We start from the raw sequence: 27,785 nt of genomic DNA, 5'->3' as shown, positions 1-27,785 counted from the left end.
GTCTTAATTTCATGAGACCATTTAGGTTGCACCTTTACTTGTAGATCTGTGGAAATTTTAGAAAACTGCACAATTTTAAAGCTGGTTTTAAGAGCAAAGATACTCAGTAGGACTACTCATAGCTGATGAAATTAAGCACATGTGTAACTTTTGCTGAATGAAAATTTTAGCTTCATTGGTGCCAATTTAAAAGACAAGACACATTTTTTCCGCTCAAAGATTTTATGCATAAAATTGAAGGAAATGAAAATGGCATCCAAACTGAAAGAAGACTGAGATTATGGAAAAAGCTGTCATTTCATTTTTGCCGGTCAGTTGTGTTACTGCTACTGTTACTCCAAAACAGGGTTCGTAACCCAGTGTGCTAGGGCCAATTGCACACAGAGTCGTAGTTTATTACAGACTTACAAGTCTGGGTGCTGGGTGGTAATCCACAAAAGTCAGCACCCTCTGGGTCACAAAGCTGGGGGTTTTTTTTACCCTTTTTAGTAATGTATTCCACCTACCTAATACAGATGGACTGCTGTATTTTCTTCAAAAAAACCAAAAAAACCAAACAACCAGATGAAACAACCTAATCTTTGTATTCCTTGTGTCACTATACTTCAACTAAAGGCGCATGAAGGAGTTGAACTTGCTTTCAAATCATAGCGAAGGGTTTTTTGTAATTATATGTATTGCATCAGAGGAAGAAGCAGGGGAACGAAGGACTCTTGAAGTAAAATAAATTCAAACCTATTTGAAGTTTATGTAGCACTTGGTATACATGTGGGGGTTGTACATCATGTTGGAGACTAGCACTTCTTGAGAATAAAAAGAAACATTTCTGATGAAGAGTTATCCCTAATTTTTACCAAATTTTTCTTTATATTATGATTTATTAATTTCTTTTTGTTATGGTGTCCTATGTGTCTTGCATCAGGCAATGTCAAAAGGAAAATATTAGAAAAGATTAATTGCTGGACTGAGCTAGCATTTCTTATTTATTTGAACACAAAGAAAGTAAAATACACTACAGACTTACAGACAACTATCTGTTTTGGGATGTCAAACTGGAAAAAAACCAAAACCCCTCTTTTTCACAGTTCATGTTGCTTTATTTGCATTAATTCAAGTGATTAATGTTGCTAAATTCTGTTCTCGGAGTTTAAAGTTTCATACATTAGTAGTAAGGAGTATATCTATTTTAAGCAGGAATCTCTAGATTATGCTCACTCAGGCCCAGAAGTAGTTAAGATACTAGGTTATTTTAATGCGAGAAAAACAAATATTATTAGTTTCAGTGGATTGTTATAGTATATCGAAACCATTATTCATAGTGACAGATAAAAGAAAACGTCATATTAGTTTAAAGAATATAGTTGGCTTGCATATTTTATGTCTTTCTAAGGTGTCACAGAATGCAGAGGAAGGATTTTTTCCTAGTGCTATAAATTAAACATCATTTGTCATTTTGAACTGTGCCTCCCAACTCAGTTTCAGCAACTTGCTTTAGAATACATGATATAGAATAAGTACACTAGCAGTTCCATGGAATATGACTGAAGTATTTGTGCTTAAAGATTAGTTTAAAGACTTTGAAAAACTAGACTTTGAAAACACAACAACAATTAAAATTATCATAGAGACACAATTCTCCCTTCTAGGGGGTGTTATTCCTGCAAAAAACCCCCAACCAGTGGAAACACATTCTGTCCCAAAGGTCAGGGTTGAAGAAACAGGAACCAAAGTTTTTCAAATAGTTTCAAAGGCAGGCAGTCTTCTAAGAAGTGTGGCTATAATTTACATAGAACTCAATTTTCATGGATGTTTTCTCTCACTCCTAAAGAGGATATGAGGAATTTCAATTTATTTTGTTTGTTATGTAAAAAGGATCTCTGATCTGTAATACAAGAGAGCAATGCATAATGCAAGACTGACTTCAAATAGCCAGAAGCATGTCTAACTTTCTTCCATTAAAGGAATAGTATGACAGCATCAATATTGTAAGAGAGATGTAACATGTTTCTGCAGTGTTCACTGTTGTTATTATACTGCATTATACCCTGCATGGAAAATACTACAGAATGTGTTCATATAGCTTCTAAGTGAATATTTATCATTGACAGCGCTTATTATAATCTTGGGTAGTTTACATTGCACTGTAGATTAGTAGTAATTTACATTTATGTTTCATTCTTGCACTTGCTTATTCACAGTCTCTTACATGTCTTTCACCTTGATGATTTTGTTGTTCATTTTCATAGTATCCATTTTTTCCTATCTGATTCTAGACCATACTAGAATTCACTTGGCACAACTTATGGGTCTGTGGTCTTATTTTTATTATGTCTGAAATACTCAAGGGCTTCTTCTTCAAGTACCAGAACTAAGACCTTGCAGGATTTGGTATGGTTCCAGAAGTACTCTATGCATAAATCTTTCCATGTTTTACAGCTCAGCTTTTAACTGATACTTGATATTCTTGGAGAATGCCCATGTTTCTGCTCCATCTGTATTAACCAGTGGTACAAATGTGCCAAAAATCCTTTTTGCTATACAATAGCATCTTCATAAAAGTTTTGTTTTGCAGATTGTGTTAGTTTAATTAATGTTGGTAGGAAGTGTTATGGAAAATGCCCTTTGTTTTCTGTGTTAAATATATTCTCTACGATATAGTTTATTTCTTCTTGGTTTTTTTTTTTTTGGATTATGTATCAAATATCATAGTGTAATTGTGAACTGAATGAACATACAGCCCATGTTTTTACTGAAATAAGATTACTGATTTTCATCCTTAACAGATTTCAAGTGTCTCACATCCTCAGCCATGCTGCTTTTCTTTATGCATTTCCTCTAGGTGCAAGTTTTTAAATATTCATTCCAAATTTTTAGAGACCAAAGTTAGGTGTACCACAAAAGTACCGGAAGACCAGAAAGAGATGAGTTTGTACAGAATCATTTGCTGCTAAACATCTTCCACCAATCTCTTTAATTTTTGATTGTTTCTTTATACTCGTGTGGAAAGATTTTTATATTAAAACAGATTTTAAGATTCTTGCAGATTATATGCTTATGCTTTTCATAATTCCTTATACTATTTCTATTTCCTTTTGAGTCAGTTTCTTACAATTTTAGTCCTGATTAAGTGGTTTTTTTCCTGCAAGAGGGAGATTTTTTGCTTGCTTATTAACTTATCTATGTACCTATTTGTAAATTATCTTTGAGCTCTGTAGTATGTACAACACTTTAGCATGTATATATACTTCTTCAAACTATACACTACAGAACACAATCTATTGAACGTGAAAGAAGTACTGATTTCTCTGGCCTGAGTGTAACGACTTTTTATGTGCTGGAACACTGTTTCTGTGGCACTGAAGTCATTGTAGCTATGGCATTGAGTCTGACGGGAATGAAACTGGTGACTTCAAGTGTGGGGAGATGAAAAAAATAAATTAATATTGTATTATGCAAAATCAAGGACCTAGAAATTGCAACTCAGGTAGTGTTGGTCCACCAGTGCATTAGCTCCACTGCATTATACAAAGAAGACTTGCAATGAGGCCAGAATTTAGGTGTAGAAGGTTAATTATTCTTGTTAATACCTTGGGCTTTCTGCAGTCCACACACATTTCTTTTTATTAATGCTTCTTCTGTCTTTTTTAAAATTTTTCTTTTGTTTTTTAACATGCTGCTTGTGGTATGTTGTGTAACCAATATTATTTATTGTCCAGATAGATTTCAATTATGAAGCTGTATAAAAGAATAAGTTACTGAGAACATGCTGTGAAGGGAGGCTAATTGATGACACTAATTTCTCAAAATAATTACATAGTCTGCAGAATCTTACATTGTATTGCATTGCACTGCATTCATTACCTTCACAGCTGGTCTGCATAATATAATTACTTATTACTGTTTGGTTACAGAAAAAAGGTAGCTTTGATTATAATAACCCTGTGAAAACTCATATTATTCTGTTTTTTTTTCCTTTCCTAATAGATAAAAACATTGTCTCTCTCCTTTTTCCTTAATGCACACATTCTTCCTCCATGTTGATTGTATTGCTGTTATTGCAAAAGCAATATTAAATATAGATCACTGTCCAAGCTTTCCTTTAATCTTCTTAATCAAGGAGAAAAAAACTTGCTTTTTTTGAAGCAACACAAACCTGGTCATGATGGCAGCCTATGTTTTATGGCCTACATTAAACAAAACAAGACAAAACAAAACAAAACAAAACAAAACAAAACAAAACAAAACAAAACAGCAAAATTCAACCAACCAAACAAAACCCCTGAAAAACAAACAAAAGAAGCCCACTAAAAACTCAGAAGAAAGCCCAGCACAAAACCCACACTAAAACTGAACAAAAAATTCCCCCCGGCAAAACAGCACACACACAAGAAAGAAAAAGATCCTGATAGTGGAAAAACTTCAGCTTTTGCAATAATTACCTCATATTTTTTAACTATGTGATTTTCAGCCAAATTAAAAGTTTGCAACAATCTTTCTACAATGAGGAACACATTCCTACTCTTTTAGTGGGAGTTGTAAACCAGGCTCCTGCTGGGATTTGAACTACTCTAGATTGTGGTAACTGTTTCAGGGGTGCTACAATAAGTTTCACCTACAGAGACCTGTAATTCAGATCCCACTGCTCCATCTACCTGTCTATATAAATGGTTTTTGTGTTCTGGAAGTCTGGATCTTTCTGAATGCCGATCATATTGATAGGGGACAGCTGACAGAGAAGGTAATATCCATAATTTTGTTAGAAGATTAATAATGCACTCAGCTTCAAAGTCAGAATTATAAATTGCTATTCTTTTTCACATTGAAAGCCTTTTTGAAAAGCATCTCCAATTTTCCAGAGTCATGTCAAAACTGGAAGACTTTTGCCTAACTAGCTGTAATGTTCTGTTGAAACTAATAGTGTGTACTGGAGAACTAAGATTTCTTCAGGCCAGAAGCAATCTGCAGAACTGTGACTCTGGAAACTGCTGCAATGCACCTTTTTTTCCCCATGCAGGCAGAGTAATGCAGCTCTTGATATCATGAGATATGCTCTCCTCAAGTGACCAATATATTGACACACCTGTCACACAACTGAACACTTGTGTATAAGCCCTATCAGATGAGTACTATGTGGATATTCCATGACATTGTACTTTTGCATATCAGCCTTTTTAGATATGATAGGCATGAATATGATTGTATATGAAAAAGGTGCTTCCAGGAACGCGTGATAAGGAGTGACAAAAGGTAAGGCTCCCAAGATGATCCATACCAGGACTATTCTGCCTGCTTCATCACCATATGCAGTAAGCCTTCATGTAGCCAGGAGGAGAGTCTGTAATGTGACTGAATTGTTCTGGTGACCTGGATACACCCAGTTGTTTTAGGTTAATTCACTTACATGGGAATGCCCTGAGCATCATATAGGACGTGTGTTGTCCTAGAAGAGGGAACCAGAGACCAGGACTCATCACCAGAATGATAGCTTAGCCTTCTTGTCAAAGGACTCAAAAGGACATTTTCCTTGCAGTGTAAATCACTGTGAATCAATTAGTGCTGAGCATACTCTGAGTGCCTCTACAGGATCAGGCTCTTTAGTGAAACTGAGGAGTGTCTGATCTGGAGGTTTGATCCAGACACCAAAATGCTTTGGAAGCACAGCTCTAGCCATGCAAAAAGCAAAATGCTAAATGTCTGGAGAATTTCATGCTAGACCAACACCCAAACAGAGTAATTAACTCTAAGTTCAGAGAAGAGGTGAAAACAGAATTTTTAGATCAAAATTCTGAATTTAAATGTGCAGTTAAAATTAGGAATTACTTTACAGCATCAGTGGATTCTAGATCATGGGGCAAGCATAGCTTTGGGATTATTTTATAATTTAAAAAGAGAGATTTCTTACAGTGTTTTAATCAAATGGTGGCAATATTTGCAGATTAAAAACCCCAACCAAGAATCTGTAAAAATGATTCTGCAAAATGATCCTTGAGTGTAACAAATATAACTTTAGCAATTCATAGAAATTGTTTAAATTATATAGGTATAATGAAAGAGGAAGTTCTGCTGTGGTATAAGGAGTTCATGATTAGTAGATTTTGTTACTTTGAAAATTCATTCTCTGTGAAAAACAAAAAAGTTGCTCATGCTGTATTATTCTCCTTTTCAGCTGCTCAGCTACTGAGTTAGAAATCAAAAGAAGTGATACTATACATGTGTCATTGCTATGCCATTTGGCATGTCTAAATTTGCCTAAATATTTGCATATCTAAAGACTTTCTATATGTTGTAAAAGTATAATTTGAAAAAATAAAGATGCAGATGTTTCCTCCTCAGCTCATAGGAAATTCTGGTTCTAGGGACCAGAATGAACTCAGAATTCAAGAGGCAAGTTGTTTGTTACAGAGGAATTTTCACAATTCATGGCTAACGCTGTATAAACCAGTAATCCCAAAGATGGATGTGCCATGTTTTACTGTGGGTTCTACTGTGGAGTAGTATTTATTCAGATGATACAACTTTAATAGTGGCAGTTTCAGAGTGACCTGGGGGTGGGTTTGTACACAGACAGAAGTTAAAAAAAAAAAAAAAAAAATCTTATTGCATAGCATCTAAGGAAAAAATTTTCCTTCAAGATATTAATCAGTGTAATAAGCACAAACAATTCAATGTATTTCTGAAGTTGATGTAACTGTTATGTTTTCTCTCTAAAGAAATTGTGTTACCTTCATCAAAGTTGGTTTGTTACAGTATATCAGTGTCCAAGTATCCAGTGACCATGCTGGGGGTTATTAAAATTACCAACATATATGCCAGAGACAGAGTTAATTTTATTAATAGTGTGCTTATTGATGAGGCACTGGATGTGAGTGTTATGCTTGGATTAATTTTTTATTTACTGTCTATGGAAATCTTATTTCTACAATAGGGCTGGGCTCAGAGCCAAGACCTTGGTTCGGGTCAGCACATTTTGCAGAGGCTTTAAAGTTAGCTCAGCAATCCAAATAACTCCCTGTGGAGCAATTCAGGACAATATTTTCCCCAAACTCTGCAGCCAAACTAGCCTTTTTGACCTTGTCCAGAACTCATAGATTGTAGCGTCTTGATTAACTCAGTGTGGCACCATTATCAAGTACCTGTGCACCTAACATGCATTTATCTGCCTGACATCTTGAACCTGTTCAGAAGTTTTCCAGGCTCTAATGGAAGGTCTTGTGTCACCAGAAGAGAGTTGAGTTTGGCTGGAAGAACCATATTTGTTTGCTTTCAAGAGTGGTCTTTGAGTGCTCTTGTTCAAATAAAATGAATGGTTGTATCACTGACCATGTTTGTTCTCAGTCCTATTTCATCTGCTTTTTAGAGTCTTTTCGGAACAGTCTTTTCTTACAGCCTTTTCTATAAGTATTTTGCTCGGCCAGGGAGGAATACGTATCTCAGATATCAAAAAGATATTTATTCTAGTAATTTCTTTCCTCAGTACTCAGCTAAGTCATTATCACTGCTTTAAAGCTGCTTGAAAAAAATAGATTTTTTTTTTTTCCCAAATAATATTTTGGAAGGTCTTTGCTGAGAATTTGAAGTATTCTTCAGATGATGGTTTTTTTTTCAGGAATGGTCCAAAGTTGGTATCTCACCAGCTTGTCTATCTGACATTTCTAGCCCATTTTATAAGCTGATTTGGGGACAGTAATCGCAAACCTCCAGGAACAGCATTTTGTAGATTCAGAGCACCTTATCAAATGTGTTCCCTAGGCCCTTGGATTCATGGTCTGGCAAGGAGCTAAAGATTTCAATCCCAGTTTCCAGTTTTATAATTACGAATGACATGAATGCTGGTGTATGCAAATGCATGCAGGTTTCTAGATGCAGTGCCAGTTAGGAAAGAGAGGCCTGCAGTGGTGTGATGATATGAGCTGGTTTCCCTGAAGTGTTTCTTTTGCTTTGGAGAGAATAAGAACGGGGTAGCAAACTGGAACATGAAGAAATTGTACTTCACATTCATCTGAGGAGATTCCACTGTCAACATTTACCCCACAAGAGAGTCCCTGGCAAGGGGTAGATAAGAAATGTACATCAAATCCTTCAGGCACTTCCAGGCTGAGAATGAAACATGCTTCCATATCACTGGGAACTGCTCAATCATATGGGATGCAGGAATTAAAAGGCATGATTACATCTGTGAAATGTTGTCAAAGGAAACTAAAAAGGCAGATTGGACAGTGTTTCAGGAACCCCATATAAGAGCTGACAACAACCAGACATAATTTTTGTGAAGGAGAACCAAGCATTTGTGGTGGCTGTGACTGTATGACACGAGTATTCTGACACATCTTTAGAAGAGGCTGATGGAAAAAGTGAAGAAGTACCAACATCTTCACAAACTAATTCAGGAACTAACAAATATAGTGGGCAAATATAGTAGGCATTGTATTTATGGGCTTTCCCCTTGGAACGTGGGGGAAGAGGTACCATAGAAATTATGAACTTTGAGGGCCCTGGGTCTCTCTAGATCAAAGCAAGAGAAGACAGCCCAGGCCTTCAGGAAGATCCTTGCTTCTGTAGATGTTGTACATATGTTTGCAAGTAAAGTATATACTGTTGTATCATCTTAATTAAAAATGAATTTTCAGCGAATGTGGTTAGTGCAGGGCAGCCTGGATAGTACACAGGAACAACAATGGACTTGTATCATGATATGTCACTTACCATCAGTCTGGGACAAAATTCTACTCATTTTGACCAGGGTGGATGGGCCATCTGTACTTAACCTGGAAAAGGAACATATGTAAATTATATGAGTTCAATTAATAGCCATTCCAATAACCCATGTAGAAACTTTTGGAATTATTTTCTAGCTAGTTTTTATACTTACATTTCAACTAGCTCTATTAATGTGTTTGGGTCATGTAGCCAACTAATATATAGAGAAGCATGATCTTTCTAACTAGCAAGATAAAGGAAGAAGTATAGAAATAGGGAAGTTTATACCGCACTCATAAGTGTCCTGTAGTCATAATATCTAATTTAAGGTAACAACAATGGCAAAAAGATTTCCAGTAGTGATTGCAATGCTGAATCAGAATTGAGTATTTCACATGGGAAATAGCAAGGCTGGGGAGAAGTGGGCTTTGAAAAGTCACAGGATTTCTGCTGTTCAAAACAGCCACTCAAGCTACAAGAGAAAGAAACTTTGAAATCAAACTTTTTACTGTTTTTAGTCATGTACAATGCAAAATGAATTTTTGCAGGAAATTATGTAGCAGTGTAGGTACATAGTAAGGTTTTCTACAAAGTGTGAGCATCCAAGATAGTGAAATCCAATCTACTATTTGGAATTTTGCACATGGTATCAGTATGTGGTATTTTGCAAACCAATAAACCCATGAACGTATGTCAAGAATACTCTTAGCTTGATTTTTTTTATTGTCTTTTCCAAAATTTGGCTGTGTAGAGCGCTTGATTGACAAATTTGCAAGGGATTGTTTTGTGAGTCAGATTGATAGTAAATTCATACATTTTGTAGAAATAAAATTAGAGTAATTAGTTTACTGATGTAAGACATATGATGATAAAAGCATTGTGATGAAAGTCTTAAAAAATAAAACTGGCTTCTTATAATTTTATTTAACCCTTCTTGATAAATTATATTAAAATAATTGTTTTACATTATTTTAGTATTCTTTGGACTATTTTGGAGGGGAAAAGAAACTTTAAAATTCAGCTAATTGCTCAGTTTTGTGCTTTCTTTAATCAATTCAAAATAAAAAAATATATAATTTTAAAATAACCTAAGCTATTAAATCAATCAGTTTGATTTAATACTTTGCGTATCATGTTGTCCTTGGTTCCGAGATTTTATATTACAAAAAAGGTAAGTTACGCATGTGTTTCAAGGCACATTTTACTGACTTTCTCCAAATCTTTAGGCCTGCAAAATATATAAGATGACCTGTCATAGTGAAGGAATTTCTAGTGATATGGCCATAAATTTATTTTAGAATGTAGAGGCCTTAAGATCAAGGGAATTATTATGGTTGTTATGGTTGTTATGATTGTTTAGTCCAACCTGTAGAAAGGAAAGTTCTCACTTAAGTATTCTCTTAGGTCAGATAAACATATACTTTTATCTAGTACTAGACAAAATACCATTCCACCAGTTTAAGAAATAAATTTTAATTCTGTTATCTTAGATCTACTTAAGCTATCAATTATTGCTTTTTTCTAACGTGTTTAGAATCTTCAGATGGGTCTTCAAGTCAGTAAGGTTGAGAGAGAAGTTAGAAAAACAAAGAAAAAAACGGCATTAGAACTCATACCCATTTACAGTAAAACAAGGATTTTCCTTGCTTTGAACATTGCCAATAACTTTTGTGTAAGTGGGCAGTGGTTAGGCTTAACTTAGGTCTATTTTTTCAACTTTTTAATGGATTTCATTAGAAAAGCATCAGCCAGTTTATGAGGGTGAATACATGCTTAAAGGTATAACAAAGCATAGTATATTAATGAAACGCAGCTCCTTACAAGAAAATATTGCAACCAGCCCTTAAGGTGGCTCAGCATGTTTCATGCTATTAAAAACTGAGTTCAGCCATGGATGTATTTGGGCTAAGTTTGGGAGGTGTGATGCAAAACCAGATTTTACATATATATATATATATATATATATATATATATATATATATATATATGTATGTATGTACATATATCTATTTACAGATAAAATGCTGACACTCTGTTTTGGCTTACAAGTGCAAGTTGATTGGATTTGAGTAGGTCTTGGGAATTTCAAGAGGGAAAGTGAGAGGAGCTTAAAGGATAAGTTTTGCAAAATTTTCAGAAGATGAGAGATATTGTGAAGAAAAGGAGAAAGTAGTGTAACCTTGCATAGCAGGAGGTAAAGGGTTAAACTATAAATAGTAACAACATGAATCTATCGATTATGAACTCAAGCTAGTTTCCTGTTAACAAACTCTTTTCTATCCACTCTCCAGTATATTAAAAAAACCCAAGCCAAACCAAAAAACACCTACTATATGTGTAAACATTAACTTAAGCTTTGTTAATGTTTATCAGAATTCCACATGTAAATGAGTCTTATTAAAGCAGCTGAGGACATAGGGTAGCAGAGATGCATAGAACAGACAGTCTATAACTTTTTTTTCTTGTCATGACCTCACAAAATAAGTTCCTAAAAATTGGAATCTGAGCCTTTACAGAGCCATAGCAACCAACAGAAAAGATTTTTCTTAGTACCTATGAACTAGAATTCTATTTATTTTTTGGTTTATTGGTTTGTTTGAATGACAAATTTTTCTTGGGAATGACAGTTAAAATGGTTTTACAAGCAGAAAACTGTGACCATTTTTCCTGAAGAAGGGAATGCCAGCTGAAAAGTATACACTTTACCTGGAAAGGTGCTACTTGTATTTCACAACTGACTCAGTGCTGGCTATCTTTACCTCCAGCTGTACTAAGTCTTGGTGGTAAAATTTATTGAAATAATTGGTGATATTACCTGAGCTGGTTAGTTTAAGCTTTTCTAATAACCACTGAAGATAATCAAGCTTTTCCAGTGTGTGAAAGGTATCATATGATAAGAGGTCTGGAAAAGATTAGATAACTCTTGTCCTGAAACAGCCTTTTCTTCTCTATTGTCTATAAGGCATTCTGGTGGATAACTGAGAGGTAGATGTCTACACCATAGGTGTATGAACTAAAGAGTTGGATCTGTCCTGGAAATTAAATCATTAATTTAGAAAAATCTGTGACTAATTTAATGATAGCTTAATTAGGTACAGAATGTTAACACATATTCTGAAGGGAACATGCACATTATACAGAAGGTAGCTAGAACTGCAAAGACTGTTTTTCCAATTTTCCACCTACATGACTGATGTAACTGCTAATTATGGATTCACTGTTAGGGAGAGCACCTTTACATTGCATCATGGCCCATAGGAAAATAAAAAGTGGAGATTTCCTTGTTCAAAGAATCATGAAAAGAGAAAACCACTTTTGACCTGATTTATTCAAAGAATGCCAGTGGGCGTTTTCAGAGAGATAAATGTGCTCAATGTGTGTCTGTAGTACTCACCAATCTCTTCTGCATCTATTGATGACAAAGGAAGATTTGTCAGCATAATTAGGAAGGGAGAAAAACCTCCGCTTTCTCTAGGACAGACTACAAACCCCACACTCTTTTCACATATCTTTGTGATGACTGATAGTATCAGTTCATTGTTTGGATTGCATGGGTATTGGTCAAATGTTGTTTTTAACTGAGCTCTCCTGTCTCAGAAAGAAAAAAAGAAAATGGACGAATTATTAAGAGGAATAAAGGGTGTCATGATATGGAAAAGGCACTGGAAATCCACTAAATAGATTTTCCTTTCAACTTCTCTCACATGTTTATTTTCTATATTGATAGACTGGAACACATGACACATGGAGAATTCACACTCACAGTGCCTAATCTTTTGTTATATCACTTAAAGGAGATATTTTTCCATTTTATTCTTTTGTCCTTGCAAGGGCCCCGCTAAAATGCAAGAGAATAATTTTGAGTAACTGTGGTGACCCCGTTTGGTCAAGGAAATGGTGTTTTCAAAAGATAACAAATATATTCCCTATTCAGCTTTTAATTTGCTGATTTTAATCACCCTTCTGGAGTTGAAGATTGTGCAATTATGCTGTCAGCTTATCAGTTCTATTGCATATGTGCCATTGTCCCAAGTAATCTTTGAACCTAGCAGTCAGTTTCAGATGATTCCATTTGAGGGAGAAGCAGGGGACAGACTATGGTCTCTCAAGTCTGGGAAGTGTGGTCAAATCGTGTTAAATTAGATATTCATCTTTTCCACCAGTTCCCATGTGGGATGATGTTAGAGCCTCAGTCAGGCTGCATACATAATACCAGACAGCTAATTATCATGCTTAGAAGTTCAGCATAGCAACAGCATGGGGAAAGGTTTTTGATAGGAGATGTGGGTGAAGGGGAAAAAGAAGTCATAATAGGTAAAGAGCTTTCTTTCTGAGGCAAACTCACAGAAAAATAGCCATTTTTCTTTTATTTTACTTTATTTTTTTTCTTATTCACAGTATTTTTTTTCAGATTACAAATCATTCACTTAATTTCTAATTAAAAATACAATTAAACCTTTTTTTGGTCTAAAATTGACTTCCAGTTAGATATTGAAAGGGGAAAAAAATTGTTCCCTTTATAAGAAACCCAGTTAAAAGACAGAAAGTAAATGTAAGGGTATTCTTTGCCAAATGACGACACAACAGTTCAAGGTTACCAAACTAATTGGTAGACTTATGAAAAAAAGGTGGTGTAACTTTCTAGCCACTGTTGTAGAAAACAAGGATAAATTCTACTGTTTTCAAGAGACATATACCTCCTGCTTAGACATGCCATATTGAAAAAAATCAGATACTTTGAATACTTGATTGCATCTAAAAAGATTTCTATGATGCAATTTTTAAATGACAGTTATTAATTGAAGAATAATACATGATTTTGTTTCTGTTGATTTTTTTTGAGATAGGGAGTAAAACACTATGAAGTCAAGTAACACAAGAGAGTATCTATGGTAACTTTAACAGTATGATCATAGTATGATTTTTTAAAATAGATATACAATTTGAATTCAAAGTACTTTTATTATTGGAATACAGCACATAATCAGGCTTGCAAATCTAATAGGTATTTTTAATGAGTCAAATACATAGTTATATGTACTGATTTTATTTCTAGATAATATTTAATATTATGTATGTGTACTATTTGCTTATAAGAATAAAATAATGAAGTAGTTTTCTAAAACTAATTTTCAGACGCAACTTAGCAGCTTCTTTTTCCAGCAACTTGCCCAAAATCACACAGATTTTCTCCCATGTCTCTCTGCAGCATGACTTAGTGAGTTATATTGTGATACAGGACATCCAGAAAAGCAGAAAAGCCAACACAATAGCAAGAAGGCAAGATGTTATTTATATTTTTTATCACCAGCTTTATTGGGTCACTTGTGCTCTATTTCCTGTTACAGAGGTCAGTATTAAAGCAGATGCTATAATAATTAATAGATTGTGTTTTCCCACCTATGAAAGGACATGTAAATTTTCATACCAGCTTAACTTCTATCTAGAACAGAAATACTTGAGGGAAAACCAAATACTATATTTTTCTGTAGGAAGTAAAAATATTGGGAGATGTACATTCTTAAAATAATAGTGTTTAGTAAGTGGTGGAAAGGCTTTAAACACTTTATAACAAAGCAAATTCCTTGTAAACATAGTTTTCAGGAAATTTCGTATGCAAGCTATCCACGCCTTTTCCTGACAATGCATTGTATGATATCTCTGAAACCACAGTTCTTTATCCCAGCTCTAACACTTACAAGGATTATAGCTATCTTAGACAAATGGAGGGTCAAGGTTTAGTCTTTTTTGTTTAAATAAAAATCGCTGAGGAGTATTACCTGTAAGATGGTTGGATTTAAAACTGTGTGTAGAAGTCAGCACAAAGTGTAGGAGTTGGCTCAGAGTGTGCCTTGAGGTGTGGTGGAATTTGCTTTCTCAAACAGACCACTGAGCACTCATATTTGCATCTCATGCTCCTTATGTACTGCACTGTGCAAGTTTTTCGAACTTCTTGGAATATAAAAGTGTTTTTCCTGAATTAAGTTCATAGAATATCTTCCATAAGAGATAAAATCAGTCCAATGAATTTTCCCTGGCTTTGTTTTTTATTGAGACAGATAAATTTTTTTCTTATTTCCCCAGTATGACGAAAGATGTTTAGCTTTTTAAAGCCCCTGTTGTATTAAACAGTTCAGGTAGTTCTTTATCTTTCAAGAAAAAATATGTCTAAAATGTGCATAATTTGATTGTTATAAAAGCTCATTTAGATTAATTTTTATCTGGCATCATAAAATTATCTGACAACAGGTTTCTCATATGCAACCAAGTGAAATAAAAATATATTCTTTTGAAGGCTGAGAAGGGATATAAAATCTGAAAGGCAGACACAAATAAATTAGATTCATCCTTGGATGAAATCTAGTGCCAATGCATTTCATATTAGATATGAATATTTATATATTAGATACAGAATTTTTAATCTTCATTTCTCTCACATTTCTAAGCAGTCCAGACCCTCAAATTCAGTAGTGGAGAGGATTCCTTAATAAGTCATACAATAACATTTTTTTGCTAAGATACATCTTCTGCATTTAAATGTATCTGTCTAATCTAAGCCATTTCTCAAGGCTCATTGTACGGCCAGTAAAATGAAGTTCCCTCATAGCCATATCCTATCTACTTTTCTTAGATCACCTACAGTAGCTCTCTTGTACCTTCTTTTTTTCCATCAACCCTAGAGGGAACCTAACTGCCAAATTAAGCTAAGAGTATAACGTTTAAATAGTTAAAAGTAGGGGCAGTGAAATTTACCTTCTGTTACCTTTCTATGTTTATGAATTATGTGGAGGTATTACCATTATTATTAAGAAGATATCATTTAGTATCAGCTAGATCATAATTTGATATGGATGGGCATTTTTATTTATTGCTTGTTTCCTGCTTCTAGTTCATAGATTTTGAGCCCCTTTTTTTTCCCATCAAATCCTTTCTTCAGTATAAAAATTTGACTAATGTCTTATTGGAAATTTTTCAATGGTTTGGGTGTGTTTCTTTTTGTTCTAGCTAATGAACTTGGAAGTGAAAGTAGCTAAACAATACCAGACCTTGAATAAACTAACATGATTTTAACTCAATGTGAGAAAAACTCCCATCCAAAATAAACAATGTGGTAATTTCTTGAAATGATACAACATATTCTGTTAATCATTAAAAAAGCTCTGTATGAATAACTCCACATTTGAACATTCAGGTTAAAAATGTTTTTGCACCTAGATGCTTCATCTGTCAGGGATACAAAAAGACATTTCATTGCTTTTCCTTCAGTAGGAGAGCTGCAATGATTTATTAAATAAAAACAGAGGTGTTACTTGCTGTGTTTCTAGCTGGGCAAATATATGGAAGATGAAATGAGATAAAAAGTGTATCTACTGAAGTTTTGCCTGGAACTATAATTTAATCTGTAGGTGATTAGAGTCTGGACTGCCCTGGAAGGATGTGCTGTAGGAGAGCTTGAGAGGTTTTCAAGCAGCTAAGCAGGAAATCTGAACTGAAATTAAAGGAATTTCCTCATTTAAGATGAAGAATTTGCAACGTTGGCTTTTCTGTTTCAATGCTTGCATGGATGTGAAGAATATTTTCTGACATTGATATGGTAAAATACTACATTCCTTAATCCCCAGGTTTCTCTGTCCTCAAACTGGGTCAGTGTTCTATGTTATATTAGGGACATGGTTTAAGTGGTGCACTTGACAGCGCTAGGTTAATGGTTACACTCAATGATCTCAGAAAGTGTTTTTCTACTCAAATGATCCTGTGATTCTATGATTCTATGTATATTTGCCAAAAATGGGCTTAAATGTATCCAATTTTTGACTTCTGGAATGTGCTGAAAGCTATTTTTTAGCCTTCCCCCATTGTTAAAAAGAAAGAGAGTTTCTTTAGGAACCGATTCTACCCACCTTACAGCAGTGGTTATGGGAACCTGTGTTGTCAAGTAGTTCTCTCTTGCTAGTGAATGCAGAAGGAGGTAAAATAGTGAATTTTAGAAGTCATCTGACATATAGATGGCTGCACATGGTAAGATTACTTGCACCCCAAAGTTCTAGGTGCTACTATAACTTGACAGTGAGAATCTTCCTCCTGCCTTCAGAAAACAAGTCTGTTTCACATGTAAACATTGTCCCCAGACGAATCCAGCTGCTTCAGAGGAATTGTACTCAGAGCTGCTGGACTCCTACCAGAGACAGCCCTATCCTTTCTCTTCCTTGGAAACTGTCAATAACTTTGCTACAATATTATTTTTATATTGATAAATCCTTTCTTACTCTCTCTGTTAATAGTTCCATAGAGAACTTACTAGTAAAAATTTCCTGTTCATGTGTGCATTACATCACTCTGGCTGGAACACAGTGATTCATTGCCAGCTCATGTATCTTTAGAGTATCTGAAAAACCTCTAGTTACTTTTGTGAATGTTCAGAAAAAATGCACTTTTCAGAGATGAAATACCCATCTGTGAGGGTTCTCACCCAATAAGGCAGAAAACTATTGTCCCTGAAGGCCAGTTTCAGAGAAACATCTGTCTCCATCTTAATATAAGTAGGCATTCACAACTGACATCACAGAAGCTGTTTCTTTCAGCAAATCATTATTTGCTCCTACTATGAAAACCTAGTGTGGTCTGTGCCTCATCTTCACAAGCTGTGTCAGTTCCTGTTGTGATACTGCTGCAAATTCGTGCTTTAAGTTTTATTGCCACAGTTTGCATTGGCTGCTACAACTTGAGGTGGATTTCTTTAAAGATTAACTGGATCTGTTACAGCTTGGCTGATTATTTCCTAACAATTTCTTTTGGTGCTTCATAGAAAATTCTAGTGGTTTTAAGGACCACTGCAATGCAAAATTATAGCGATTTTTTTTATTGTTGTTTTGACTCCCCTTTTTTTGTGCATTTTTTTATTTGTGACTGAAAAAACCCCAAACCCATACAACCCCCAAAAACCACCAAGAATTAGTCCTGATTTTTTTGCCAATTGCTACAACTTCAGACATTAAATAATGGAACCACTAGCCTTCAGTCTTTCTCTTAAGTCAAATCATTAGAAATATGGATAGGCTAATAAGAAAATATTTGTTTCAGTCCTAAACGGACTTTTATTCTAGAGAATTGTAATAATAATTCAATATTATCTTTCTACATAGTTGAAAATACTGACATTCTTTAAAAAACAATAATTTGAAATAGCATATGAACTTTAAAAGCAGCAAGACCATTTTAGATGACTGCTGACTGCAGCATGGGACTCCTCTTTGCTGAGTCAAGTAATGACCTCTAGTTTCCTTTTACAAGAAAGTTCATAAGAGATGAACCTAATTTTGCAATGTTACTGTGGAAAAGATCCTTTGGCCTTCAAGCTTGCAACAACAATATACTTCCTTGTCTTTTCTGTTGTGTAATTAACAAATATTTGTTCTCACAGCATTTAGACTTGGGAGAATTACTTCTTGCTTATGGAAGTAGTTTTTTGAGACCAGTTGAATTTATTCACTTAAATTAATATTATCTTAGTAATCAAATACTGCATGACTGAACTCCAAATAGCAAATGTTTTTTTTAGTTTGGATCTATATAGGATATAAATCAATGATTATTTTATGACTATTGAAGCAACTTAACATTTTAAAATTTCCATATTTTAAGCCAGATTTTCTCAGATCTGCACGTTGATTTTTGTGTTTCCTATGATGGATTTTATGTATTGTTATTTTCATTCAAAAGAAACCAAACAATTTACAATGTGACTTGGTTCCTATTAACTTCAACCCAAAATTATATATATGTAATTAACAAGGTTATATCCATACTTACAGCCAAAATTACAGGTGATGGGATACATCTTAAACCTTTTCTTTAGGTGGCTTTAAAGACTATGAAATTCTCTTGTGATCAGTGGAAATTAAATTTATGTGGTGGTTTGGTATTAGCACAAAATTAATTTCTTTGTCTATAAATTCCATCTTGGAGCTTATGAAGGATGACAGAGCAAAGCTCTACCCAAGTACTCTAATAAATCTCTTTGTAGGGTGTCACACTTTTATAGATGGCTTAGATTAATTTCCTGTTTCATGGTTTGAGTATATGACTTTTCCTAACTCCATGACAATTTCTGTGATCTGTTACTACAAAGCACCCCTTCTGTTCCGAGTACTTTGTCCTACATCTTCACTAGGGCATGCATATAGAATAGCCTTCCATTTGTTTGATTCTGGCTGTTCTCTGTCCCACTAACAAACAGCTGGATGTAAGCCCCCAAACCCCTCGCTTGATGAGACTCTTAAAAGGGTTTATGTTTTTTCACGTACTCTGAGTGAGATGCATGGGAGAAATACCAGCAAGATATCCTAAAGAGGTCAAAACAACAACAACAAAAATTACTGGCAATTTTAGAAAATCAAAGAACTTTGGCAAATGGTTAGAGCAACATTCAGTCAACATAAGACACTTCTCAGAACATTAACTTATTCCATTCAGCTTAGCAAACTCTAAGACTGTCTGATTTTAAATTATGCAAAATCCTGAGACAAGGGAATTAGAAGAAGAAAGAGAAAGAGAGAAAGACAGAAGAGACATAGAAAAGAACAATCATAACTACCACTCCTGGTTCCAGTAGTGTTCAGCTGATAGAAATTCCAAGAGGAAGTAAGGTCAAGACATATGCTTGCCTCATGTCTCAGGTTAAATACCCTTTGGCTTTTCTGGGTCCTTTCCCCGGGTGGGATTTCTGGTCTGGTGGCTACTTAGGAGCTGGATGAAAGGCTTCAGAGGTGGGGTATGGACCATCGCCTCCAGTGTGCCAGTGGTGTGCGGGGCTGGGATGCACTCCTGGGCTGGGGCAGAGTGTATGGGGTGGTTCATCACCTCACCAGAGCAAGGCCTGACCGGCCCCTGCCCTCACACCTGAAATGTTTTGAGCCAACAATCATTCCAGTCTCTCACATTGGAGCACTTGGATTCATGATGCTGGCAAAAAGATATTTCTGCTTATTTTGAGCTGAAGGCAGACACATCAAAATCATAAGTTGCATTCCTCCAAGTATTTTTCTCATCCCAGCTAGGAACTATAGGTATTTTTCAATGTGGGCAGGAATATCTGGATGGAAAGTAATTTTTTGGAACATGTGTAATTTTGTGTTCTAAGCAAAATAGTGTCTTTTGAAGTTATTAGTTATCTGGTTCATTCCAGGCCCTATATTGATAGGAAAATTGAAGGCAACAATGAACAGTCAGAAGTCAAAAGGGAGCCCATCTACAATAATATCTGTGAGAGTGGAGTACACTGGTGCTTGTGTGAGGAAGATTGTTGGGTGATCTCTGAGACCAGTAATCATCTGCTGGAAGTACTGAGGAAAACTAGAATAAGAAGTATCTCTAGTAGAAGAGTCAAAAGGAGTGAAATTGAGGGAAGAGGCATGAAAAGGACTTCCGGGAGCCAGGAATCTTAAAACAGATAACAGATGTCTAGAATGTATGATCTAACAACACGTTCTTCTCTCTCTCCATTTTTTGCTAGCTACTTCTTTTCTTTTTTCATCTTTATCTTAGATTTGTAGTACTTTTTTTTATTATTATTATTTTTATTTTTTTTTATTGGGAGTATGCTTTTAGCCTTGGAAAATCTTGGAATCTGAACTTTTTCAGTCATTGTTTGCATTATGCTTCCTGGAGACCCCTAGTCACCTCTGCTATAATGTCAAGGTCACAGAATAGCAAGTTAAAAGGAGCAAATGGAACCAGAAATGCTTTTGGATGACAAAAAGCAGAATTTCTCTGTGAGGAAAGCACCATCAGCCACGGTTGTCCTGAGTTAAGAACTATCCAAATAGCAGAGGTTATTTTTTAACTGTGATGATCACTGTCAACAATTTGACCCCAAATGAGCTTGTAATGAAGTGGGATTCATTTGAGTTGCCAGATCCTGAGTGATAAATCACCATTTTACCACCCATAGACATGTTGCTTTCATGCCCCTCTAGGTAAAGAGAGTGCTTAGGGACAGTCTTCAATTGACACATCTCCTCTCTCTCAATTTTTCCCAGTCTGGTGGTCTCACCACTTTTGTAGCCTTTGCTTTTCTGATTGCTTCACTCAGCTTTGGCCTTAAGATTAGAGTTGATAGCTGTGGCCAAAAATACAGCATATGAACATATACAGGACCTTGAGAACTCTCGAGACCAATCACCTTCTTTCCAGAGACTTTGATGTGCAGATGCTCCCAAAATGTGGTTTCTCATCCCATCAGCCTAGAACCTGAAAGAACCAAGAAATACCAGAGCCAGTCATGTGGAGAACCCTTTGTCAGACACAAGGGGATCAGGAGGAACTTGTGGACAGAGGAATACTGGACCTTCCACTGTAACAGACTGCCCCAGTTCCACCAAGACCCTGCTTCTTGCAGGTACAATACTTAAACAAGGCTATATTACTTCTGATGCAGGTGGACTGAGAAGGTAGAGAGTGAGGAAAAAGATAATGGAAGAGGAATTTTTATTTGGGGTGTCTTCAATCCTGAACTTCCAGCTTCACTTCTTGCTGTAGGCACTGCCAGTAAGAAGCAGTCTGAGTACCAGGAGAGAAGGCAACTCCTCCAAGAGACAGGACTGATTGGTTTTGCTATCTGTTCAATTCTGACCAAATTTGTATTGGTATGTCATCTGGTAAGGGACAGAACTGATACAATTCCCTGAGGTTTTCCCTGAACCAATATTCACTATGAGCCAACTGAGAGAAATGTACTACAAATCTCTCATTTGCATTTAAAAATTTGTTGCTGGAAGAAGAACAGAGAAAGTAAGCTCACTGGAGTTCTCTATATCCAATAACCTTGTAATGCAGGATTCTGATTCCTCTTTGTTTTTTCTGAGAGTAATATACTTGCTAGGTTTCTTTGTGTTGCTGCTTTAACACTCAATTTTATTTCTAGCAGGACACTGACAGAAATAACACAGCATCAGCTGGAATGATGGAAACTGTAATTAAATGTGGTTTTGAAATTAACTGTAAGGGCAGGCAGCATCATCTTAGTGAAGAATACAAGTATTAAATGAAGAAATATGCGAAGCACCATTTATATTTGCCTCCCTAGGTTGTGGAGTAACTTAAAACAAAGAAGAAATCCCAGTTTTCCCAACCTCCCATAAAATTGTAAAACTTTTCAGTGCTTGATACATAGCTCTAGATATTGCTGATAAAAACCAGAGGGCAATTTTAATGAGAAGAAATCATAAATCTAGGATTTAACTCCCAAGAAGACAGATCAGAAGCTAAAGGACAGCCAGGCTGTTTCTAGTTTAGCTAGATTTAATAGAAAATAAAAATACAAAACACTCTGTCCTTTGCCAGATATCTTTGTCAAGAAAATACCATTCTGAAAAAAGGAGAGTGTTTTGAATAAAGAAGAGAGTGTTTTGAGTCCCATGAGAAATTGTGCAGTTAGCAAGCCTGAGGACAGCCATTGTGCCAGCAGTGATGGGGCCCAGGTCCATTCCTTCAGATTTAGTCTGTTGCAAAATTTTTGCTTTATTTCTGGCTGTGGGTGTTAGAAAGGCTGTGCCCTCTCTTTGTCTCTCCCTCAGCTCAGAGATGAATAGTGTTTCCATCCTTCAGCTTAAAGAACCTGTTACAGTTCAGGCACTCTGTTAGGAGTTTCTAATTGATATTATGACAGATATTACAAAGTGCTTCAATATCTAAATCTACTATGAACTGAAGTGGCTGTTATTTGTGCCTACAAATATCAATCATAAACCCTTATAATCAGAAAAAGATGAGAATGTTATGTGATGTAACTCTGCAGAAGTTCCTCCACTGACAGATGGAGACTTAAGGAATAACACATTGGGGTATGTGGGGGGTTTGTGGGGAGTCAGGAGGGAGGCGCAGAGAGAGAGAGAGGGGGAGACAGAAGAGAGACACAGAATTTTGGGGAGATGCCATATGCGTGGTGCCATCCTGACCACCACAAATCACTCCTCTGGGTTTTTTATGCTTTTTTTTTGCCCCCAAATTGCCTTTTAGCATGGTAGGGAAAGAAAGCATGGGTTACCACAAGGGTTTTTTAAAATATCAATTGATAGGAAATTAAATTTGTTTTAGAAGCTTAAACGAAGTATGCTATATAGCTGCCTAATGCCCATGTTTAATAAATTCTAAGTGCAAACTGCTGACAATGTGGACTGTATGAAAAAGGGCATGTTCCAGTGAGGAGGCACTCACTGAGGGCTGTGGAGTCCTTGCTCTGTGAAGGCACACGTGCAGGTCTGCTGGGAGAAACAGTAATACCTTTTTTCTGGGGAAGGTTCAGAGCCCAGACACCCTGTAAACCAGAAAAAAAATCAACCAAACAAATGAGATCAACTGACCAAAAAAAGCTCAGGAACTGGACTGTGCAGCAGGAGTCTTAATCTGTTTGAAGGACAACAGCTTTCAACCTGAGCAAGAACATTGCTGCTAATAAAAGTAATAACAACTCATGTGGGCTGGATTGCAAGACTTAGTAGTGAATGCCAGTCAGTTGTTCTTTGGTTTTCTCTTTTAGATAAAAGTATAATTCATTTTTAGCTGTAACATAGGTATAATACTTGAGATAGAATAATACATAATGGGATTTAAAATATAGATGCCAATGAAGCAGAGAGTTAGGGAACAACAATCCACTAAATAAACTGAGGATGACTCTATTATCATTAGAATATCAACACTGTTTTTAGCAAGTCAAATTTTTTGTCACTTCTAGGTGGCCTCAGGCTGGTTTCTTGGACAACTTTAATAATCAGTGACATTAGTGGGGACTATATTGATTGATGAACTCTGTTGGTTTGTTTCTTTCCAGTTCTGCTATGAAAATCTGAATACATCTCCAGGTAATCCAAGAGAGTAACAAAAATTATTTATCATTATTTCTTCTTCACTCTCTGTTGACAGTGAATTCCCAGAAAAATAACAAAATATAGTAGGCCTGAAACCAATATTGCTAACATCTAGGCAATCTGTTCCACTCCTTTCCTATTATTACAACCTGTCTTTTGGATCAAGCCAGTAACTTAAGAGAGGAATATAATGTAACTGTGAATGCCTGCTGAGTTGTACTAACTCTTGTTTTGGTTGCTAGCAGGAGAGTTGGCTTTTATAAACAAAGATATTTTTCATTACTTCATTGTCTTCATTTTCACATACAGCTTCATTTTCCTTAGCCTCAGTTATAAGATCTAGGAGTTTCTATGCTCACTTGCCAGATGATGTTAACTTCCAGTATGAACAACAAATATGTTAGGAAAACAAATTTGGAAATTTACACCAACATTAATTTTCTGCATTATTGCTCATACTAATGTATTACCTAATTACTCGAGTATTAGCCTAGGGACAGGCTTAGGCACAGGTGAGTGATGCTGAACACCGAGTAATGTGTGTAGCATTCTCTGAGATTCCTTACAAAGCCTGCCTCTTTCTGAAATTCTAATGCAATAATTTCTGTTCTTACCCATCCTGTAGACATTCTGAAATTGTGCTGTCCCTTATCCCTACCTTATTACCCAGAGTCTTCCTCAAGCTTTCCCAGCTCTTTTCTTTACCCTGACTTCCACTGAACTATTCCAACCTGCTAAAACTCTCACCAACATTTCCCAGACTCTTGCCCACCTCCAGAAATTCCTGGACACCTCCCAACTACTTGTAAAAAAACACTGTGCTGCTGAGCAGGAGAGCAGATCTGTTCAGGTATCAAAGTTTAAACAGCAATATACTGGAATGTATAAACTTGGATTGAATAACAGTTTGCAGATTGCAGGAAGTGCTCAACTTTTTACAAGTGCTTTCTGGCTTTTATTAATTGGAAAGCATATGACAAGGTAATTCTACTGGGAGTAACAATAGCTATTGCCATACCACAAAACTAGAAAATGGAATTTGTTTTACTGTTCCATGAAACATATATATATTTCTCTGCATCAGAAGAGACTCCTTACTTAAAGGTTCATAGTCAGAATCACTCTGAGGGACAGAAGTTAATATCCAGTTATTTTCCAAACTGTCTTCCTCTGTGATAAGGCCAATTATTTTCACTGTGCTGAGACATCACAATGCTAAGCAACAGCAACATATAAAGTATTTGTCTGGTGTATTGTGAATTTGTTTTTACACAATGACCTGTCTACACTTTCATGTTCTTAGTACCTTTTCAAACCTGTATTAAAATAACTGGAAATTTGTGGGATTTTTAGAATATTTTCTCAGAGCAGCCACATGAAAATTTGTCTCATTCAGAAATGAGTTAAAGTATAACATAAAGATAAAGCAAAACCCAGTTATTAATTTTAATTTGAATTCCTCTGCAAATTATATCAGAAAAGAGAGTTCAGAAGTATGCTTACTCTTAACTGCTTTCTTCCACACTTTACGTCAGAGAAGCTGCAGTTACAATAGTTTGTCCTTCCTCTTTACCTGTTGCAAGAAAATTCCTGAGATGTAGACATAAAACCCAACCCAAACCAAACAAAAAGGTGTAATGGCACTTCAATAGCACTGTTATTATCCTGGAATGGCAGTGAGGGCACTGAGGTGTCCACCTAAAACTGCAGACGACTGTGTTTCAGAATGTGTGTCAGATTTTTACTCAGTATTCTGCCCTTATTTTTAAAACCCCACAGTGCAACAAGTGCAGCCACATCCTGTGCCTTGAAAAAGGAAAGTACTTGGATATGAATTTGAGTTTCATTTCTGGGGTTTGCAAAGAAAATACAGGCATGAAACTACATAAAGGAATAGTATGATGGATTCTTCTTTTGCCTTTAAATGTCTTGATATTGATAAGGATTTCCTCAGTCGCCATGAACTGACAGCCTTGGCTTTTGTAGAAAATATGACTTAGATGTTTCCCTCCCAAACCTGTTGTTGTACACCAAGCTGCTGATACAAGCCATGGGCAGCAGCAGACTTTTCTGTGCAAAAGTGCAGGAATCAAATTGTTGTAGGATATTCCGGTCTAGTTTTAACCACTAGTAAGATTTTATTTGATCTTAATTTGTGCTTTGTTCACAGAAAGAATTTATTCAGGAATTCTGTTAATCATTCCATGAAAATGTCAATGCAGGAGATAACAGATAGGACACAAATCCTTACTGGTCCTTCAGCTTTACTTGATTCACTAGTTACTTGCAGCTTTGAATGCAGACTAGAATAAAAAGTACCTGGAATAGGAGTGCTTTGGGCAACTGTAATACATCTAGGCTTCATACAGGTGCACATGGTATGTCTAAAAGACTTAATATAGTGGCACTATTATTACTGACTCTGCAGTAGTCCTTATTCAAACTGACATCAACTTCAACAGGGATTTTAAACAAAAATTACTCATGCTAATAAAGTGCCCATTCTATACCACTGCCATTACTTTATCGATTTTTGTATTTCTTTTTTTTTCTTTTTTAGTTCTTTTTTTTTTTTTTTTTAATAAGCATATCTCTTTTACTCTACACAAGAATCCTAGAAAAGAAAGATTTGTAAGAAAAATTACTTTAAATCAATTATTTTTGAAATGTTAGAAGGGGCCCTGATTTTTTATGTCATTCATAGTTGTGTTTGTTTTTATACAGATCCCCAGGAACTATTACAATATTTATTCCCAGCCTTTCAGTAAGCCAGAAAAATGAATGTGGGAACCATCAAGCTAAATCAGACCAGTGCTCCACTGAATCCATGTCACTGTCCAATCTCTAATTAAAACCAACTGGTTCAAACTGGGATACATAAAACTACAGAAGATTGTGTTTAATGTCCACATCTTCTTGACTATTTGTTTCTGATCACATCTTAAAACTAATTTTTAATGTTAGTAGTTTCTGCTTTACAGCTGACAGCTGTATTTTAAACACTCACTCTCTATACAACATTGTTTTCTTATTTTAGCTTTTCCGTTAAAAATAAAGTGAGAATGCATGTGGCAAAGAAATCAAAATAGTATTAAGTTTATTGTGTTTTTCCTAGACTTAGAAATGATTAGTTACCACATGCTGGTGCTCTTAGAGCACTAAAATATTCTAGACCTGCTGTCAGACCAGCAAACAGTAAAACACTGCTGAGTTCTGATTAGACATGCTTGTCTAATCTGATTAGGTGACTCTTACAGTATTAGATATGTAATTGATATCGTTCAGATTTTAGTCAGTTGATATGGGATACAGAAATTCCAAGAATGTGCACAAGATTGAGTGGGACTTGTAGAGTTCATTAGTGTCTGTCCAAATGGCAGCAGAACTGCTCTAACATCTCTGGGTGTGGTACGCCTAGTTCTGTATATCACTGCAGTACAAAATAGCTCCTCCAGAACTGCAGTTGACATTTCTGATCACCCTGAAGTGCCATGTCCACTCCTCTTACACCAGAAGGCAATTCATGCATCTCCAAGGAATTAAGCTAAAAATCAAATGAAGATTGTTTATTTCTTCAGATAAAAGGGTCCAGGTATTATCTTTACACACAAAGATACAGACACCACAGATGCTTATTTTGCCATCTACTGGTCCTCTTTTTATTTATAAAGAACAAAAATTATTTTTTTTTCCTGTGATATTCTATGCCTTGACTCACAGAAGTTGTAAGTAGAAAACAGTTATTTTCATTGTATTTCTAATCTACAGATATAATGTATGTTTAATCTGGGTATTAAGATTCTGCAAAATTTTATTTTTAGTCATGCCATTATTGGTAATTATAATGGTGCTCTGACAACTGATCAAATATTAATGTCACTCTTTCATATTTATACACTGCCTGTACTTCCTTTATAATGTTGTGAGTTTGAAAAGTTTGCCATACTCTTTCTCAATAGAAAAAGGATCAGCAATTTCATAACACTAAATAATGTAGTAGGAAACCTGCTTTCTGACCTGGCTGAAAAGATATTTTATGCAGTCTTCTGACTGTCTCAGTAGGCCTGAAAAGAGAAAGAAAAAACAGGAGAGGGAGGGAAAGAGAATCCAAAGCCTATTCCAAACATCAAATGCTAATTGCAGCTAAAGAAAAGCACCTGAATTTCTGCCACAAAGGGAGAAGAGTGTTGCCAGGAGCTTTGCAATGACCATTTGACATTT

General features: G+C 35.6%; 1 long non-coding RNA gene across 1 annotated transcript in view; it reads left to right on the top strand.

The window, feature by feature from the left end:
- LOC138103416 (uncharacterized) overlaps positions 1–27,785 on the top strand; it is a 60,878-nt gene that overhangs the window by 272 nt on the left and 32,821 nt on the right. The window lies entirely within an intron of this gene.

Source organism: Aphelocoma coerulescens, assembly GCF_041296385.1.
Source record: "Aphelocoma coerulescens isolate FSJ_1873_10779 chromosome Z unlocalized genomic scaffold, UR_Acoe_1.0 ChrZ, whole genome shotgun sequence".
NCBI lineage: Eukaryota > Metazoa > Chordata > Aves > Passeriformes > Corvidae > Aphelocoma > Aphelocoma coerulescens.
The sequence above is the reverse complement of the archived record's forward strand: the minus strand, read 5'-3'. Positions and strand labels throughout refer to the sequence as shown.